This window comes from Meles meles, chromosome 5, assembly GCF_922984935.1.
Source record: "Meles meles chromosome 5, mMelMel3.1 paternal haplotype, whole genome shotgun sequence".
Classification (NCBI taxonomy): Eukaryota; Metazoa; Chordata; class Mammalia; order Carnivora; family Mustelidae; genus Meles; species Meles meles.
The window spans coordinates 132,185,900-132,204,325 of NC_060070.1; the positions used below are offsets into that span (position 1 = coordinate 132,185,900).

Consider the following 18,426-nt stretch of genomic DNA (forward strand, 5'->3'; position numbering starts at 1 on the left):
GAATAGGGAGAGGGTGGTGGGGTTATGGACATTAGGGAGGGTATGTGCTATGGTGACTTGTGTGAAGTGCGTAAACCTGGCCATTCACAGACCTGTACCCCCGGGGGCTAATAATACATTATATGTTTATACAAAATAAAAAATTAATTAAAGAAAGCAAAAAAAAAATAAACACAGTTGTTTCTTGAACAACATGGATTTGAAGAACACGTATAATCCATTTATACATGCATTTCTTATAGTACTGTAAATGTATTTTTTCTTATGATTTTCTTAATAACATTTTTCCTTTAGCTTTATTATAAGACTATAGTATATAGTATATATAATGTACAAAGTATGTGCTAATCATCTGTTACCACTAAGGTTTCCAATCAGTAATAGCCTATTAGTAGTTAAGTTTTGGGTAAGTCAGAAGTTATATGTGGATTTTTGACTATGCAGGGGGGCAACCCACTAACCCCAGTGTTGTTCAGGGGTCAACTATAATGTTTTTTTTTCTAAATTTTTAATTTTCAATTTTTAATTTTTAAAAAAATTTTATTAACATATAATTTTTATATATATATATGTATATATACATATATATATATATATATACACATACCACAACTTCTTTATCCATTCATCTGTTGATATACATCTAAGTTCTTTGCATAGTTTGGCTATTGTGGACATTACTACTATAAACATTCAGGTGCACTTGCCCCTTCGGATCACTACATTTGTATCTTTAGAGTACATTTAGAGTAAAATTTAGAGTAAAAACTAGAGTATTTAGAGTAAATACCCAGTAGTGCAATTGCTGGGTCGTAGGGTAGCTCTATTTTCAATGTTTTGAGGAATCTCCATGCTGTTTTCCAGAGTGGTTGCACCAGTTTGCATTCCCACCAACAGTGTAGGAGGGTTCCCCTTTCTCTGCATCCTTGCCTGCATCTGTTATTTCCTGACTTGTTAATTTTAGTCATTCTGACTGGTGTGAGGTGGTATCTCATTGTGGTGTTGATTTGTATTTCCCTGATGCCGAGTGATGTGGAACACTTTTTCATGTGTCTGTTGGCCATCTGGATATCTTCTTTGCAGAAATGTCTGTTCATGTCCTCTGCCCATTTCTTGATTGGATTATTTGTTCTTTGGGTGTTGAGTTTGATAAGTTCTTTCTAGATTTTAGATACTAGCCCATTATCTGATATGTGGTTTACAAATATCTTCTCCCATTCTGTCAGTTGTCTTTTGGTTTTGTTGACTGTTTCCTTTACTGTGCAAAAGCTTTTGATTGTGATGAGGTCCCAATAGTTCATTTTTGCCCTTGCTTCCCTTGCCTTTGGCGATGTTCCTAGGAAGGTGTTGCTGCAGCTGAGGTCGAAGAGGTTGCTACCTGTGTTCTCCTCAAGGATTTTGATGGATTCCTTTCTCACATTGAGGTCCTTCATCCATTTTGAGTCTATTTTCGTGTGTGGTATAAGGAAATGGTTCAGTTTCATTTTTCTGCATATGGCTGTCCAATTTTCCCAACACCATTTGTTGAAGAGATTGTCTTTTTTCCATTGGACATTTTTTCCTGCTTTGTTGAAGATGAGTTGACCATAGAGTTGAGGGTCTATTTCTGAGCTTTCTCTTCTGTTCCATTGATCTATATGCATCTGTTTTTGTGCCAGTACCATTCTGTCTTGATGATGACAGCTTTGTAATAGAGCTTGAAATCTAGAATTGTGACGCCACCAACTTTGGCTTTCCTTTTCAACATTCTTCTGGCTATTTGAGGTCTTTTCTGGTTCCACGTAAATTTTAGGATTATTTGTTCCATTTCCTTGAAAAAAATTGGTATTTTGATAGGGATTCCATTAAACATGTAGATTGCGTTAGGTAGCTAGCATAGACATTTTTACAATATTTGTTTTTCCAATCCATGAGCATGGAATGTTTTCCCATTTCTTTGTGTCTTCCTCAATGCCTTTCATGAGTGCTTTATAGTTTTCTGAGTACAGATTCTTTGCCTCTTTGGTTAGGTTTATTCCTAGGTATCTTATAGTTTTGGGTGCAATTGTAAATGGGATTGATTCCTTAATTTCTCTTTCTTCTGTCTTGTTGTTGGTGTGCAGAAGCACTGGTTTCTGTGCATTGATTTTATATCCTGACACTTTACTGAATTCCTGTACAAGTTCTAGCAGATTTGGAGTGGAGTCTTTTGGATTTCCCACATAAAGTATCATATCATTTGCAAAGAGTGATAGTTTGACTTCTTCTTTGCTGATTTGGATGCCTTTAATTTCTTTTTGTTGTCTGATTGTTGAGGCTAGCACTTCTAGTACTATGTTAAATAGCAGTGGTGATAATGGACATCCCTGCCGTGTTCCTGACCTTAGCATAAGAGCTCTCAATTTTTTCTCCATTGAGAATGATATTCGCCATGGGTTTTTCATAGATGGCTTTGATGATACTGAGGAATGTACCCTCTATCCCTACACTTTGAAGAGTTTTGATCAAGAAAGGATGCTGTACTTTGTCAAATGCTTTTTCAGCATCTATTGAGAGTATCATGTGGTTCCTGTTCTTTCTTTTATTAATGTATTGTATCACATTGATTGATTTGTGGATGTTGAACCAACCTTGCAGCCCTGGAATAAATTCCACTTGGTCGTGGTGAATAATCCTTTTAATGTACTGTTGGATCCTATTGGCTAGTATTTTGGTGAGAATTTTTGCATCTGTGTTCATCAAGGATATTGGTCTGTAATTCTCTTTTTTGATGGGGTCTTTGTCTGGTTTTGGGATCAAGGTAATGCTGGCCTCATAAAATGAGTTTAGAAGTTTTCCTTCCATTTCTATTTTTTGGACTATTTTCAGGAGAATAGGTATTAATTCTTCTTTAAATGTTTGGTAGGAATCTGTTTGGCCCTGGCCTCTTGTTTGTTGAGAGATTTTTGATGACTGCTTCAGTCTCCTTACTGGTTATGGGTCTGTTTAGGTTTTCTGTTTCTTTGTGGTTCAGTTTTTGTAGTTTATATGTCGCTAGGAATGCATCAGTTTCTTCAAGATTGTCAAATTTGCTGGCATAGAGTTGCTTATAATATGTTCTTATAATTGTATTTCTTTAGTGTTTGTTGTGATGTCTCCTCTGTCATTCATGACTTTATTTATTTGGGCCCTTTCTCTTTTCTTTTTGGTAAGTCTGGCCAGGGGTTTATCAATCTTTTAATTCTTTCAAAGAACCACCTCCTAGTTTCGTTGATTTGTTTTCCTGTTTTTTTTGGTTTCTCTTTCATTGATTTCTGCTCTTTATTTCTCTTCTCCCCGCTGGGTTTAGGGTTTCTTTCTTGTTCTTTCTCCAGCTCCTTTAAGTGTAGGGTTAGGTTGTGTATTTGAGACCTTTCTTGTTTCTTGAGAAAGGCTTATATCGCTATATACTTTGCTCTCAGGACTGCCTTTCCTGTGTTCCACAGATTTTGAACCATTGCATTTTCATTATCATTTGTTTCCATGAATTTTTTCAGTCCTTTAATTTCCTGGTTGACCCATTCATTCTTTAGTAGGATGCTCTTTAGCCTCCATGTATTTGGTTTCTTTGCAACTTTTTTCTTGTGATTGAGTTCTAGCTTCAGAGCATTGCAGTCTGAAAATATGCAGGGAATGATACCAATCTTTTGGTACCGGTTGAGACCTGATTCGTGACCCACTAAGACTTTTAAGTTTTATGATTAGATGATGGAGTGTGCAACTGTTTTTATTGATTTTGAGGTGGGTTTTTTGTGCCTCCTGGTTTTTGATGCTTGATTCCTTTGCCATATTAGGGAAATTCTCTAGTATCAGTCGCTCTAATATACCTTCTGCCCTCCTCTCTCTTTCTTCTTCTGGAATCCCAGTTATAATATTGTTTCATCTTATGGTATTACTTATCTCTCGAATTCTTTCCTCTTTGTCCAGTAGTTGTTTGTCTCTAGGGTACTTTCTGCCTGGAAGAAATTTGACGATTTTTGTATGCTGAAATGAATACACCATAATGCTTTGGCCTAGGTGAGAAGAAAGCTCGGTTTGAAGTACGATACAAGTGAGAAAGATGGATGCCAATGAAGTGACGGTTAAGTGTTTGCTAGCAAGGGAGGAGGTGAGAACTGGAGGGATTATCATTTGGTCATTCTGTACCTCCCCATAAAGAAAGATATGTTATTTAAAACTAAGAGTGAGCTGTGTGATTTTTATGATGAAGAAAATAGTTTTACTGCATAGAAACTTGGGTGATTTATAAGTCTTTAAGGCCCAGTGGAGGAAAAGTTATTACTTAATATCATAGACATTCACTTTTATTTAAAGAATCCTTCTAGAAGACAAATTGGAAAGTCCATATGTTATTTTTTTCATCTACCAGAGGGTTGACTCAAATTATTATATTCCTGTCATTGGCATTTGGAGCTTGAGGACAATAGAACTATTACAACATGAATTTTTAGAGCCAATTTTGACCACAGTGAAGTGACTATGGAGACTGAAGGTCAAGAGTATGATTGATTGGGTGATTACAATTCTTTTTAAAACAAATTAGAGGTGGCAGGTTTGCCATGGGCAAAAAGTACTGCAAGGAAATGAATCTCATCAGCATTTAAAACTTCTTGGATCATCAAAAAAGAGTTTAATGTTCAAAATATAGACACACACACCCCACAGAGGAATGACTTGCATTAGGAATTCCCATGTGTGATATTTCACAATGTGGTGTCTAGCCTTATTTTTCTATTAAATCATATAGAGGCACTGAATTGGCTATATTTTTTTATTTTTACTTTAGGGACTTGTATTCTAAATGTTGAATACACTTATCAGTTCAATTTATTTATTTCCTGTATATGTCTTTATATTTGGGGTCTTCTGGATTATTGGATTGATGATTAGTTGTGTGTGTTTGGGATTCCTGGTTTAGAAGGAGGCAGGAAGGAAGCAAGGACCAGTGTTAGGAAGGGAAGGCCAGAGGAGGGGATGAAAAATGGAGAAAGAGGTATGTGGGTGTCTTTTGTCTTGGAGTAGGGTGAGATGGTGGTTTTGGAGAACTAATTTTTCTTGGGAAAACAAATACGTGTCAGACACCAAGCTGTGCATTTTCATGTATATTACATCCTCACAGTAATCCTGGCAAGGCAGATATTGAAATTATTTTTAGTTTCAAAGAAAAAAATGAAAGGAGTTAAGAAGATAAAGGAAAAGAAGTTTTTTTTAAAAAGCTTTTATTTGTTTATTTATTAGAGAGAGAGAGAGAACACGTGCAAGTGGGAGAGGCAGAGGGAGAGGCTTTCAAGGAGGCTTTCCTGAGCACGGAGCCCAACGCAGGGCTTAATCTCATGACCCTGAGATCATGACCTGAGTCAAAACCAAGTGTCATTTTCTTAACTGACTGAGCCACCCAGGTGCCCCTAGAAAAGAACTTTTTTTTTTTTTTTTTTTTTAAAGAAAAGAGCTTTTAAAAGTAAAGAAAAAATAGTGATTATGATGATGATGGTGATGGTGGTTGAACATTGCTTCGCTGGTTTTATTCTGATATTTTGAGGGGAGAATGTAATCTTTGGCTGAGTCACAAAGGTTAATGTTGGCTATTAAGCTGGTTATATGGGAGCTAGTCGGACTCTCTACTTTTGTATATGCTTGGAAATTTTCATACTTATAGATTTATTTATTTATTTATTTTATTTTGTTTTAAGATTTTATTTATTCATTTGACAGATAGAGATCACAAGTAGGCAGAGAGGCAGGCAGAGAGAGGGGGAAGCAGGCTCCCCGCTGAGCAGAGAGCCTGACTCGGGGCCCAATCCCAGGACGCTGGACCATGACCTGAGCCGAAGGCAGAGAGGCCTAACTCACTGAGTCACCCAGGCGCCCCCTTATAGATTTTTTTAAATGATGACGCAAAGAAGTAAAAATAGTCTTGTTTGTGGTAAAATGTGAAAGAATATTTACAAATAGCAGGGAGAATTTCCTTTTTTCTTCTATTAGACGTATACAGTATTATTAGCCTGTAAGCCCAGAGGCAAAATTCCTAACAAACCATTTAGGAAATGAAGACAATAAAATTATATTTTTTAAACATGGTCATCTCAGTTTTATGTGTGAAGAGTGCAGAAATCAGGTGGATTCTTTATCGGATTGCAGTGGAAGTTTTGTCCCAAGGAAGGAGCATTTATTCTAGAAGGAAGGCCTGGGCTGGAACTGTCTCATTGAGGAAGGTATACAGCTCCAAAGGGGAGGATTGGAATCTCGTCAGTGAGCATCTGTTTCTGTAGAACACAGTAATGGGGACTGGAGGGAGCTACAAAGGCAGGAAAATAAGATAGTAGCTAATATTTATGGGGGTCTTACTCTTTGCTGGGCACTCTCTAAACACTACATATATTTAATCCTTACTACATCTCTAGAAGGTAGGGACTATTCTTTCTTATTTTTAAAATTTTTTTTTTATTGTGGCAAAATGTACAAGACATAAAAATGACTATCTTAACCATTTTTTAAGTGTACAGGTCAGTGGCATTAAGTACATCCCCATTGTTGTGTAAGCCATCACCACCATCCTTCTCAGAAATTTTTCATCTTCCCACACTGAAACTTAGCAACCTTTAAACCCTAACTCCCTGTTCCTACCCCCACCCTGTCCCAAGTCCCTTGCAACCACCTTTTTGCTTTTGGTCTCTATCATTTTGACTGTTCTAGGGATCACATGTAAGTGGAATCAGACAGCGTGTGTCATTTTGTGACTGGCTTAATTTGCTCAGTGTAATGTAATCAAGGTTCTTCCATGTGTAACGTGTGTCAGAAGTTCCTTCCTTATTAAGGCCGAACTATATTCCATTGTATGAACGTATCACAGTTTGTCCAACTGTCGATGCACTATTGGGTTGCTTCCCTGTTTTGGCTATTGTAAATATGCTGCTACAAACATGGTTGTGAAATACGTTTGAGATCTTGCTTTCAGTTCTTTTGAGTATAGCCTCCGAAGTAAATTGCTGGCTCATATGGTAATTCTATGTTTAATATTTGTAGGAACTGCCATACTGTCTTCTACAGCGGCTTCAGCATTTTACATTTCTGTCAGCAGTGCACCAGGGTTCCAATTTCTCCAGACAGGAGGTAGGTGCTATTCTTGTTTCAGTATTACAGAGGAGGAAGAGAGGTGCAGAGAGGTTAAATGGGCCCACACAGCTAACATGTACAGCTCTGAATCTGATCTGTACAGTCCGACTCAGAACCTCTGATATCCAGGAAAGATGAGGCCCAGAGATGATTAAAGACATGATTAAGGGCACTGTACCTAATGTAGTATTGGAGTCTGGGTTCAGACCCAGCAGCTTGCCTTCAGAGTTCATATTGTTGAACACTCTTAGATTTAGTGGTTGTTTTTTCTTTCTTTCTTTCTTTTTTTTTCTTTTTTTGATAAAAACGTTCTTTAAAAAAATTCCACGTTTTGTAGAAAGATAGTAATTTTTAAATATCTCTATATGGTTTTCCCTGCCATTCTAAATTTATGCTTTCAACTGTTTTGTTATTTAAAATATTATCCTAGAAAATGTGTGCAGTATGTTCGATTTTCTCTTTATTCAGATTTCTTGGGTAAAATTTGCCTTTAAATGTTTTGAACAAGTATGAATCGACTCTGGTAGAATTTTTTACACATCCCCACTCTACCTACTCTGCCAGAAGTTTGCTTTCAAATAAAACCAAGCAAAATGATCTCAAGCTGAATTTAAATTGGGGGAAACGTGGAGGGTATCAATGGTAAACATTGAGGACGTTTTAAAAATTCAGGTGGAGTGAGTTTTCCGGCTCTATCAACAGAGGAGCAGTAGCTAGGAAATGTACTTATGTTTTTAATCCCTTATGTTTTTAAATGTGTGTTTTGTGAAGAGGGTGTGTATTCTCCCTGAGAGAGTAGTCACCAGGGGGCTTTGTGGCATTCTGAAAACAGTGCCCTTCCTCTGTGAGGCTGGCTCAGCTCGGCCTCTGTGTCGGCTCACGTCCTGGCTTGTCTCCAGAGCCTCTCATACCACTGCCAGGGAGGCACCCTGTGAAAATACAGACCCCGGGGCCTCTTGGACCCTGCTCATCCAGGCAGACCCTCTGGGTGGGCAACTCCTATATTGTACTTTAAGCCTGGGGGTATAAGGGGGTGCTGGGTGTGCATGGCCTCAAGTGCCTCCCCAGCTGGGTGTGGGTTTTAGACAAAGACTCCTTGTCCCATTGTATCAGGGGCCCACAATCAGCTGAAATGATCTTTCTGATCTGGAAGATATTTGTAGAATAATCTCATTCAGTACTCTGTACTCCAACTTAATAATGCCTGAGGCCTGCCTCCAAAGATTCTGATGTAACTGGTCTATGGGGTGCCCTGGCCATTGGGATTTGTAAAAAAACTTCATAGATAATTCTCAAGTATGGTGATGGTATAAGATTGTTGCTCTAATTTCTCTTGACTACCTGGTTCTTTGGGGTCTAATTAAGATTTTTACCACTGCAGTTCGCTTGGGTGGCTCAGTTGGTTGGGCGACTGCCTTTGGCTCAGGTCATGATCCTGGAGTCTCAGGATCAACTCCTGCATAGGGCTCCCTGCTCAGCAGGGAGTCTGCTTCTCCCTCTGACCCTCCCCCTTCTCAGATAAATAAATGAAATCTTTAAAAAAAAAAAAAAAGATTTTTACCACCACAGAAGATACAGGAGGTCTTTTCTCTGGCTGTCCCTATGAGTGGGGATTGCTGGAATATATTTCTCACATACAAAGGGAATCTCTTCTATATCCTTTATCTGTGGTTGAAAATTATTTCCGTATCTTTATGGAATATGCCTTCATATTTACACAATGCTGGTTGCTGCAGAGGACAGATCGTACTGAAAGGTCCCCCAGTAATGGGTCCGTGATTAAAAGAGCGAGACTGATACAAAGCGAAGGTCAAGCAAAGCTTTATTTTGCGCCAAGCATCAAGAATCAAACCGAACGTTTGGGGCTGCGCCTCCTACAGAGAGGGCGACCTCTCTCTGCTTCACACACTAACTTTTAAGGGCAAAGGCCATGTGGTTGGGCCTGGCCGCGCACAGGTGGCCAATGAAATTGTAACACACAGAGAAAGCTGCCCAGTCATGTTAGGTCACACATAAGTGACCAATTGAATTACAGTTTACCCTAGTAGATATTTGAACTAGCCTATCACCTTGGTCAGAATTGGCACCCAAAAGGCTCCCAAAGGGTGGGGCCCATACTCCTTGGTAACTGGGGAGACAGTATGCATACCCCCCCCCCATTGGATGTCTCCACCTGGCCTGACCCACCCTTGTATTTGGGCTTTGTTACCTGGGACTGCTCTCAGGGACTTGTTTTTAAGTAAGTCCCCTGGGGGAAGGGGGGCAGGGACAGTTAAAGGGTTAAACAACAAGGTTATTGTTTAACCGGATGGAAGTGCTCTGGCTAAATAGGTCCTTACAGTACTTAAGTTTAGGAATATAGAGGAAAGACAACTGTTTGTTCTCCAAGATTTCAGTGCCAGCTCCAGGTCACTGAGTTCTGATGGCAGATTCTTTTTTTTTTTTTTTTTTAAGATTTTATTTATTTATTTGACAGAGAGAGATCACAAGTAGGCAGAGAGGCAGGCAGAGAGAGTGAGAGGGAAGCAGGCTCCCTGCCGAGCAGAGAGCCTGATGCGGGACTCGATCCCAGGACTCTGGGATCATGACCTGAGCCGAAGGCAGAGAGGCCTAACTCACTGAGCCACCCAGGCGCCCCAGTTTCATTTTTTAAAGTGAAGACTGCGCTGACGTTGGAGCTGACATTCTGCAGTTCTGGAAAGCTTCTCATTTAGACCATCACTACCTACAGCGCCTTTCCTTCTGTGATTTAAACCCTCAGGCATGTCACTACTCTGGGAAATTTGACTGTATCTTTCAGTAAGCCATTCAATCTGAGGGCGTCTGGTTTAAAGGAATGCTTTGTCCTAGTCCCTCCTGGGTTGTTTGAGGTTGTTTAAAAGAGTAGTGGTGGATCTGGCATCATCTTTCCCATGTCGGACTGTGGCTTTAAGATTGTTTGGCTGAAACTTCACAAAGTTCAGAGAGGAGATTTGGAGTTTGGGGAAGCAAATATTCTTCTTGTTTTGATTTGGTTTTAAAATGAGTATTTAGTAAATTTTCTAACTTTGTCATTGTTCATATTCTGTGTGTTATGAGAACTCTGTCAGTAGTTGCAACAGAGAGGATGAATGATCCATGGCTGTTTTCCTGCTGTGTATCTCTTAGAGACCCCACTTGAGGGTAGAAAATGTTTGAGTTACTCCAGTACTTGAGGACAAGGACTTCCTGACCCACTCCAAAACCTTTCAGATACAGGCACAGAGAAGTTTGTACATGTATATGTGTATGTATTTACACATGTACATAGTACATGCATACATAATGTTATGTTTATTTATAATCATACATAAGTGCTAATTCAGAGTGACATGAGGAAATTCTCTTAGGGATATCTGCCTTTTATCCTCCTCGGTTTTTTCAGAGAGGCACATTTGGGTTTGATCTGGCTTTCACATTTAGATAATTTCATAATAGCTGTGGGGGCTGGACTAGGGAGGTGGCTTCCTTCTCACATTTGTGTGGATTTCTCCTCTTAGTTAATTACCTTGGTGACAGTTGTGTGTAGAGGTGGAATGAGAGCACTGATGGGCGAGGGGACCTGATTGCTTAGATTAAAGACAACGGCATTTGGTCATTTCCGAAGGCTGTGCCCCCACCCCCTTCTCCCTGGAAGGACTTGAAGGGGCTCCTGGATCAGTTGGAATGATTTTTCTGCCCTGTACTCTCATTTGTTTTCTCTGTCTCCTTCCCTGTAGTTATTCCTTGGTTCTTGACCTCCAGGGACTGATTAGTTGCACATGTTGCTCAGAAAAGGTCAAGGGTTATAACATGCAGCACTTAGTTTTATGTTGCCTTAATTTACTTTTTAAATGGAAGGGCAACAAGGTACCAGCAAATTCTCTAAAAACATAGCCGGTGGTTTTGTGGAGGAGGTTCGGCTGGCCCTTCTAACTCCAGCCCAGCCCAGCGCCACCTCTTGGTCTTTCAAAGCCCATAGCAGTTCCATCAATCATAGTTTGTGGCATCTTCCTGTAAGGAGTATAGACTCAAATATTATATTATGGTGATATGGGGAGGGACCACTCTACGTAGATTCCATTTCAGTCCTGCTAAGTGGGGCTCGAGAATCTGCATTTCTGATGAGCTCCCACATGATGCGGATGCTGGTCTGTGGACCACACTGGGGGATAGCAAGGCTTTGCTCTAAAAAGCCTACTGGGGTGCCTGGGTGGCTCAGTGGGTTAAGGCCTCTGCTTTCGGCTCAGATCATGATCCCAGCGTTCTGGGATCAAGCCCCACATCAGGCTCTCTGCTCAGCGGGGAGCCTGCTTCCTCCTCTCTCTTTGCCTGCCTCTCTGCCTACTTGTGATCTCTGTCTGTCAAATAAATAAAATCTTTAAAAAGCCTACTTAAATCTCCCCTAATGCCTAACAGGAGCAAAGGTGTTTGACTTGTCTGCTTACATGGGATAGCATATGTGCCTAGCCAAATACCTCTGGCCTAAATACTCTCATGGGGAGTCAAAGTTAAAAGCGTACCTGTATGGGCATCTGGGTGGCGCAGTGGGTTAAAGCCTCTGCCTTCGGCTCAGGTCATGATCCTGGGGTCCTGGGATCAAGCCCCGCATTAGGCTTTCTGCTTTGTGGGGAGCCTGCTTCCCCCTCTCTCTCTGCCTGCCTCTCTGCCTGCTTGTGATCTCTGTCAAATAAATAAATAAGATCTTTTTTAAAAAAAAAGTACCCATTTACTAGGTGCTAGACATAGCTCTCAGAGTTTTATATTCATATGCTTGATCTTCACAACAGGCTTAGCGAGGTAGGCACTGTTCTGCCCCTATTTTATAGATGGGGATGAGCCCATCTCATTTTATAGATGAGGCACTGAGGGGGTTAAGTAGCTTGACCAAGGTCACATTAACTAACAAGTGAAAGAATTGGGCTTTGCATGGAGGCGGTGTGGACTCAGTACCCCAACTCTGAAAGGATTGCTGTGTGCTTCCTCTGTGCCCAAGGTGTTACATTTGTAGGGAAGTGGAGTCAGATCATGGCTCAGAAATGAGAGTGTCTTGGTTTGGATAGTAGGTGGTTCCAGAAGGCAGGCTGAGTACAGATGTATGGTTGGGATAAGGAGGGCTTAGCAGGAGAGAGTGGGCCATGCTGTTCATGTTTAATGGACAGGATTAGTGGATGAAGGAAAGACAGGCATGCTGGTACCTGAGGAACAGAAGGGCATGTGTAGCAAACTTTTATTTTAGCATTCTGTGTATCGGGTGTGGTTTATGTTTATCTTTTTTAAAAAAGGTTTTATTTATTCAATTGAGAGAGAGAGTACATGTGCAAGTAGGAGACTGGGGAAGAGGAACAAGCAGACTTGGTGCTGAGCACAGAGCCCAATTCCGGGCCTGATCCCAGGACTCCAAGATCATGACCTGAGCTGAAGTCAGATGCTTATTAACTGACTGAGCCACCCAGGAGCCCCTATAGTCATTATTTATTTTGAACGTTATAATGACCTATGGTGTCAGTATCAATTTTAAAGATAAGGGAACTGAGGTTTGGAGAGATTAGGTAATTTTCCCAAGGTCAACAGAGAGGAGGGTGACATAATTTGAATTTTAAGTCAGTTGTTCTGCAGCCTCCTGGGGCAGGGCATCAGAGCAGAAATTCAGATGTAGAGAGAAGGTGAGAATTTGGTTGTTGACACTGCATTATAAAAGACGTGCTTGGCCAAGGGATGAAAGTAAGAACACAAGAGGTGCAAGGCAGGGAACCTACAGGTCTCAGTGTTGGCCATTTAAAATTGGACTCGAGTTCCCTAAGATCTCTGTGTGTGGGGCTGATCCCCAGGTTGGACACAGGGCTGAAACTGCATGTGGGGTTAAGTGGCTCCAAGTTTAAATCAGTTTCCATCTGGTGATTGATAGTGTGTTGAGATTGAATACTCTTCCCGACCTGTGCCCTTCATCCCCAAGTGAGCCCAGGAGAGGCCAGTCTTGTCCTCACATTTACTCTCCTGGTGCCACCACAAGTGATGAGTATTTCTGTTTTCTTCCCCCCATCTTTCTGATTATTACATTTCTTGCCACAGACATTCCTCATTGCTCCAAATGTGAAAATCTGAGATTATTTACTTTAAATGATCACACAGCCTCATGTGAGCCCATATAAATCTCTTTGAGAACTAACCTAATAGCGAGTGTGGTGTGCCTGGGGAATTCTCTGTCTCAGGATGTTTGCAAGGGAGGGAATTGACTGGGGTTAGCTGGTGGGCACTGCTCATTTCTTGGCAATCATTGACAATATGGGACACCTCTAGGTAGTTCTCCATGAAGCTGTTCTCTGCACATGGCTCCCTGCCCATCATGCAATGAAAAATGCCTCTGGTCCCCTTCCTCCATGGGTGAAAGAGCAGGCTTTGCTCTCTGGTGTGGCCTCTCTCCTCTTTATCCTTAGGATCAAAGGCTTGCATTCCATTTTTTTTTTCAGTATTTAAATTTATTTATTTTTTCAGCGTAACAGTATTCATTGTTTTTGCACAACACCCAGTGCTCCATGCAATACGTGCCCTCCCTATTACCCACCACCTGTTCCCCCAACCTCCCACCCCCGACCCTTCAAAACCCTCAGGTTGTTTTTCAGAGTCCATAGTCTCTTATGGTTCGCCTCCCCTTCCAATTTTTTTTTTTTTTATAAACATATAATGTATTTTTATCCCCAGGGGTACAGGTCTTTGAATCGCCAGATTTACACACTTCACAGCACTCACGATAGCACATACCCTCCCCAATGTCCATAACCCCCTCCCCCTCTCCAACCCCTGCATTCCATTTTTTATTGTTTTATTTTATTTTTAAATTTTAACTAAATTACTTAATTAGTTAATTTTTGAGAGAGAGAGAGAAAATAGAAGAATGGAGGGGGGCAGGGACAGAGGGCAAGGGAGAGAGAGAATCTCAAGTAGGCTCCATACCCAGGGTGGAGGCTGACATGGGGCTCAGTCTCATGACCCTGTGATCATGACCTCAGCCAAATCAAGAGTCCAACACTTACCTGCCTGAGCCACTCACGAGACCCTCCATTTTTATTTTTATTTTTTTTTAAAAGTATTTTATGTTTTATTTATTTTACAGAGAGAGAAACAGAGACAGAGCACAAGCAGGGGGAACAGCAGAGGGAGAGGGAGAAGCAGGCTCTCTGCTGAGCAGGGAGCCTGATGTGGGCCTTGATCCCAGGACCCCAGGATCATTATCTGAGCCAAAGGCAGATACTTAACCTAACCGACTGAGAGCCCTCCATTTAAAAAAAAAGATTCTCTTCTAATGATAGAAGCATCAGAACTATATTATAAAAGCTAAGAAATAGACAGAGAAAAAAAAACACCCCCATTCAGCATCCTAAAACAGGGATTGTTATTTCCTGCAGTGATTTTTACATGTTTGTATCTGTTTTCTATCTGTATTCCCCATTAGTGCTACGTAATTTCCATCATTACCATTTTAATGGTTGCATAGTGTTCTGTAGTGTACCATTAATGATTTAGCTGTCTTGTTAACAAGTACATTGCTCCCAACTTTTCACAATTATTAATGACACTGTAAGATATATCTTTGTGCATGTGGCTATTTCCATATTTTGAATTAGATTCTTACGAGAGAGTCCCAGGTGTGGCTATTAGGTCAAAGAGTATGAACAATTTTATGGCTCCTAAAACATATTGCCAGATTGTGGAACCAAATTACAATGTCATCACAAAGTCATTTGTTTCCCAGGTGGCTAGCCAGGATTAGGGTTGCAGCCTCTCTCAGTAGGACAGTTGGAGGGTGTGTGTGAGAGTGTGTGCTCGTGCGTGCACATACAAAACTCACTGATTCAGGTGTGTATTAATTTAAACTGCAATGACACGGGGTGCCTTGTCATTGTTAAGCATCTGCCTTTGGCTCAGGTCATGATCCCGAGGTCCTGGGCTTGAGCTCCGCATCGGGTTCCCTGCTCATTGGGGATCCTGCTTCTCCTACTCCCCCTGCTTGTGTTCCCTCTGTCTCTCTGTCTTTCTCTCTCTGTCAAATAAGTAAATACAGTTAAAAAAAACCACAAAACACCTGCATTGACATTATGCATTGTTCTTGTTGATAGGAAGATACTAGGTATTTCGTGCCAATATAATAATTGTTCAATTCAGTGTTTAATATTAGAGTGTGTTAGACAAGGAATACAGTAAGTTATATATATTTCCTGTTGTTTCTGGAATTTTGAAAATGTAAAAAAAATTGGCAAAGGTTAATTAGTAAGAATAGTCAGCCACTAGGACGAGGTTCTTAATGGCCCTCTTTGGAGAATGCCTAATGATTTGGAGGTGAAGGTGGAATTTGAAGGAGGTTAGTAGGTCAGTCAGAGGGAAGGGCATTGGACACGTACCTGGGGCCTCTGCTCAGGAGCTTGCCTAACCCCGGGCAGCAAAGATGCCCTTACCTGGTAACTGCAGTTTTCAAATGTGGAATTGAGTGCTTATGTTGGAGGGGCTGTGGGGAAGCTACTTTGATTAGTTAGTAATTTGTTCTAGATCATTGCTATTACAATTTCATCCAGTTCTTTGTATTTTCCATTGGGCTGTGAACATTAAATACCTTACAGTGGGGACTGTGTTTTATAAAATCATTCATTTTTATGCCTGTCCCCTGGATTGTCTAGCACATTGTTTTGTATCTTATGTATGTTGTAGTGGCTTTGTGTCTTCTGACTGACTGACTGACTGAGGGAAGTGAATGCTCTATCCAGTGGTCCTAGGAGCTCTTCAAAGCCCTGTGGTTACGTAATGGGATTTGCCAGGTCTTGTGCTCCTAAGAGTGAGTGAGTGTGTGTGTGTATAATCCACAGCCAACTAACCTCACAGGGGTAAAGGAAGAAGAAACTTTGATGGAGAAATTACCTAAGAAAGTGGTGCTAGAAAAGATCTCTGACTTTTTTTTTTTTAAAGATTTATTTATTTTAGAGAGAGAGAGCAAGGAAAGGAAGGAAAGGGGCAGAGGGGGAAGGAGAGAGAGAGAGAGAATCCTCGATCACTCTCTCCACTGAGCATGGAGCCAGATGTGGGGCTCAATCCCAGGACCCAAGATCATGACCTGAGCCAGAATCAAGAGTTGGATGCTTAACTGACTGAGCCATCCAGGCACCGTGGAAAACATCTCTGACTCTTGTGTATTACCCTCTGCATCATCTAACAGTTCCTCCTTATTTGATAGATGAAGAAATAGCCCAGGAAGGCCAAGTGGCTTCCTCAAGGTCAAACAGATTGTGGATGATGATTGGGAATTTAGACCTGGTCCCTTGGGTCCCGCTCTACTGTCCTTTCCAGCACACCCTGTTACTGGATGGCCCTGTTACTGGAGCACTTGTTACCCTCATCCCCCCTTGCGGTCAACAGATCTGTATTTGGATTTTTTCCCCCCCATATGCCCACATTCCCTTCTCTTGAAGCTGCACAGAAATGTGTTTATAGAGGTTGTGACCATGATGCAATAGGTCGGGTCCAGAGCTTTAGATGAGAGCCCGAAGATAGTGTGGGATCAAAATTCGATTCATATAGAATTACAGCTTTGCATTATCACCTCTGAATTTGAATTGTTATTAACTTGTTAATTGTTAACTTGTTAATTGTTATTAACTTGTTATTTCAGAGGAAAAATATTCAGTGTTCGTTGTGGTACATGATTTGAGTGTGTATTGGCCACAACTGTGATCCTTATAAAACTCTCATTATGATCCATATGACAGGGTAGAGATTTAAGGTTGTCAAGGGAGCATTAACTTCGAGTTTCTTGATTTCTCTTGTGTGACTGAAATCTAAACCTCAATGTTGCATTGTTTGTGTGGTGGTTTTTCTTCCTTCCTCTCCGTAACCTCTTCCCCAAATACAACAAGCACATTTGTTTGCACAGGGTAAGTTCTGAAGCTAACGGCTTTAATAGTGAGGCAAGTGCCCATGGTGAATGTCAAATGGAAGGACTGAGCAGACAAAGCAGGAGGGAGGATGAACAGTCTCCTGGTCCTTTTTACAACCCTGTGATGTCTGTCCTGGGATTTGAGTGATTTGTGAATGACTACAGCCTGCTCAGCCCGAGGTGGCCCGAGGCCTCTGGAAATTGATGTGAACCACATCAGCTGTCAGTAGTTATAGCTACTGGGTAATCGCGTTTGGAATTTATGGGTATTTACATTTCGGAGGGCTTTGACCATGTTTCTGTAACTTTGGAGTAGAAATGTTTGTCCTTGGTATGACTGAATAGTTATTTTATGCATGGTGCCAGGGTTTCAAACAGTCTCAGTGTGTAAACCACTTTCTCCCTGCAAGAGCACAAAGATAATCTCGTTAATCCTATCTGTGGCTAGTGGACAGGATGATTTTTGTCTGCATCCCACTAAACTAGCTCCATGCTGCCTTCTGTGCAATAGCCAGTAATACGGTTACACGGTAAAAAGAAGTTAGAAGCGTCTCACCAACTGCTGTTGATAAACATCCTGCTACAGCTTGCTGACATAGACACTTTTTTAACTTTGTTTGGTTTCAAAGGGATTAACTTTTTTTTTCATGATAGGAACTGTTAAGCTTTTTCTCAAAAATTTAGAAAATAAGGAAAAACTGAAAGAAGAGAGAAAATTATCCCCAGTTCCTTCCACTTGAATGCAAGCCACATATAACATTTCAAAATTTTCTTTTATTTCTTTTCTATACATAATTTTTATGTGGTTATAATTAGGTTCTTTTTAGAGAGCAAGAGAATGTGGGAGGAGGGGCAGAGGGAAAGAGTTTTATGCAGACTCTGCGCTGAGCATGGAGCCTGTCATGGGACTCAGTCCCATGACTCTGAGCATGACCTCAGCCAAAACTAAGAGTCAGATGCTTAACTGATTGCACCACCCAGGTGCCCTTTAATTAGGCTATTTTTGAAAATATTTTTGTTTTTCTCTCTTTCTTTCCTTATTTATTTATTTTTTTATTTGACAGAGATCACAAGTAGGCAGAGAGGCAGGCAGAGAGAGAGAGGCGGAAGCAGGTCCCCACTGAGCAGAGAGCCTGATGAAGGACTCAATCCCAGGACCCTGAGATCATGACCTGAGCCGAACGCAGAGGCCTTATCTACTGAGCCACCCAGGCGCCCCTTTTTTTCTTTCTACTGAACACATATGTTTTTCCTTGTTATATTATTTCCTTTACAAAAACCTAATTTTTCATTGAGAGGCATTTATTGAAATATTTGCTTATTTTGTCAGTGTCTGGACCAGCAGCTCAGCCCTTTCTTGTCAGTGGGGTTTTGCAGTGCCCCTTAATCATGGAGAC

At 40.9% G+C, this 18,426-nt stretch overlaps 1 protein-coding gene across 7 annotated transcripts in view; it reads left to right on the forward strand.

Annotated features, from left to right (window-relative positions):
• FARS2 (phenylalanyl-tRNA synthetase 2, mitochondrial) overlaps positions 1-18,426 on the forward strand; it is a 546,789-nt gene that overhangs the window by 52,585 nt on the left and 475,778 nt on the right. For 6 of the 7 annotated variants that reach the window (XM_046006558.1, XM_046006561.1, XM_046006564.1 and 3 more), the window contains exon 2: positions 7,021-7,107. The exons of the other annotated variant lie outside the window; for it this stretch is intronic. The gene's annotated coding sequence lies outside the window, so the exon portion shown is untranslated. The remainder of the gene's footprint in view (positions 1-7,020; positions 7,108-18,426) is intronic. 7 annotated transcript variants of the gene reach the window in all.